Raw genomic sequence first — 2313 nt, forward strand, 5'->3', positions numbered from 1 at the left:
CAACCCGAGCAGAGGCACGCAGGCCTCTATTTATACCTTCAGATCCCCGGGCAAATTCAACCAATCACAATACTATCTTTTCCCGCCTTGCGCATGTGCGCAAGGCCGGCGCCACTCAGTCTGGTCCCGGGCAGCTTCTGCAAATGCCCGGGACTCTTGCAACGTCCCGAGCCTGCCTTTGCAGGCTCAGGACACAACACATTTTTTTCCTTTTTTGAAGATGGGAACTACATCAGCTCTTTTCCAGTCCTCTGGTAGTTCCCCAGTGCTCCAGGATCTTTGAAAAATATAGTTCAGTGGTTCTGAGATCACATCTGCCAATTCCTTGAGAACCTTGGGGTGTAATCCATCTGGTCCTGGTGATTTGAACTTGTCTAGGCTGGACAGGTGCTCACTTACCATTTTCGTGCCTATCTTATCTTGTGTTTCTAATCTGTTTCTTATGGCACTATTTTTGATAGGTTGGTCTGTTTTTTCCCTTTGTGTAAAGACAGATGCAAAAAAACGAGTTAAATAGTTCTGCTTTCTCCCTGTTGCTTGTCACCTTCTTGCCACTTTCACCCACTAATGAACCAATCATTTCCTTCACTTAATTGCAAATAACCAAATTTTAGTGTCTAAACTGACCCCAATTTTATGTCATATAACAGTTCCCAAATTTAGGAGATTTTATAGATAGCTTGATTTAATATTCTCTCCACAGTTGTCCTGAAAGGATATATAGGAAAACCCCATATGAAACCCCATATTGTACTGACCTGTAATATGGGTACCATAGAAACCACAGCCCATGTTTTTCTGTTTTGCCAGTTCTGCAGGGACATTTATCATCAGCTGATTACTCTTCTTTTGTTCATATATCAAAGGTACTTGATAGCTTTTATCTGAGTTATCTGTTAATAATCAAGATAAATTCATTTCTCTAAAAGTAGCAGAATTTTGCTAAATTATGTGTATTCTTCACAGACAAATGGTTCCTGAGAGCTCTTATTGCTAGGAATAGTTTTGTGTTGCTCATTTTATTGATTGTATTTTTAATGGTCAATGAATGAAATAAAGTTCTCTCTATCAACATTTTAAGCAAGATGTAAATCTTTCAGATAGCTGTTTTAAAACTACTTAAACTATCTAATCATGAGGACACTTTTGAGATGAGTACTGGAATTATAAGATCCATATGCCACTGAATGTAAAATGGGCAAATTAGCAACACATGGGCTACAGATACTATCTCCATATCAGAACATAGATAAGACCTGCATTAATAGAGGGATAGCATGAAGATCACGTGAAGTGTTAATACCACTTTACAATGCCTTGGTAAGGCCACACTTGGAATACTGCATCCAGTTTTGGTCATCACAATGTAAAAAAGAAGTTGAGACTCTAGAAAGAGTACAGAGAAGAGCAACAAAGATGATCAGGGGACTGGAGGCTAAAACATATAAGGAATGGTTGCTGGAATTGGGTATGTCTAATTTAATGAAGAGAAGGATGAGGGGTGACATGACAGCAGTGTTCCAATATCTCAGGGGCTGCAACAAAGAAGAGGGAGTCAAACTATTCTCCAAAGCAAATGGAAACTAATCAAAGAGAGAAGCAACCTAGAACTTTCTGACAGTTAGAACAGTTAATCAGTGGAACAACCTGCCTCCAAAAGCTGTGAATGTTCCAACACTGGAAGTTTTTAAGAAGAGACTGGACAGCCATTTATCCAAAATGGTATAGGGTTTCCTGCCTGAGCAGGGGGTTGGACTAGATAACCTCCAAGTTCCCTTCAAGCTTTTTTATTATTATTATTATTATTATTATTATTATTATTATTATTATTATTATTATTATTATTATTATTATTATTATTATTATTATTATTATTATTATTATTATTGATCATGGCACAGGCAGACAGATGTTCAGATTGGATTTGGCATTTTTGTCTACCTATCGAATCCTTACCAAGGACCTGGGATAGGCAGATGTGGATGTTTGATGTTATTACAGATATCGTTGCAGGATGGAAGCAGTTCCTAGTAAGGCCACCTTTCGCAATTGACTAATGGCGAATTTGTCAATGCCAATGGTGTTCAAGTGGTGCTCCAGTTGTTTTGGGATTGCACCCAAGGCGCCTATTACTATTGGTACTACCCTTGCTTGCTTTTGCCACAGTCTTTCTTTTTTTTTTTTTTTTTTCAATATAAAATTTTATTGTTTTTATCATAAACGAAAAAATACATCACAAGTATTACACAATGATTTATCCCATCCCCCTACTCCCCAGACTTCCCAAACCAAACCTAGGCTAACATTCAACTA

The sequence above is a fragment of the Protobothrops mucrosquamatus genome, unplaced genomic scaffold (assembly GCF_001527695.2).
Source record: "Protobothrops mucrosquamatus isolate PMUCROS unplaced genomic scaffold, P.Mucros_1.0 scaffold45, whole genome shotgun sequence".
NCBI lineage: Eukaryota > Metazoa > Chordata > Lepidosauria > Squamata > Viperidae > Protobothrops > Protobothrops mucrosquamatus.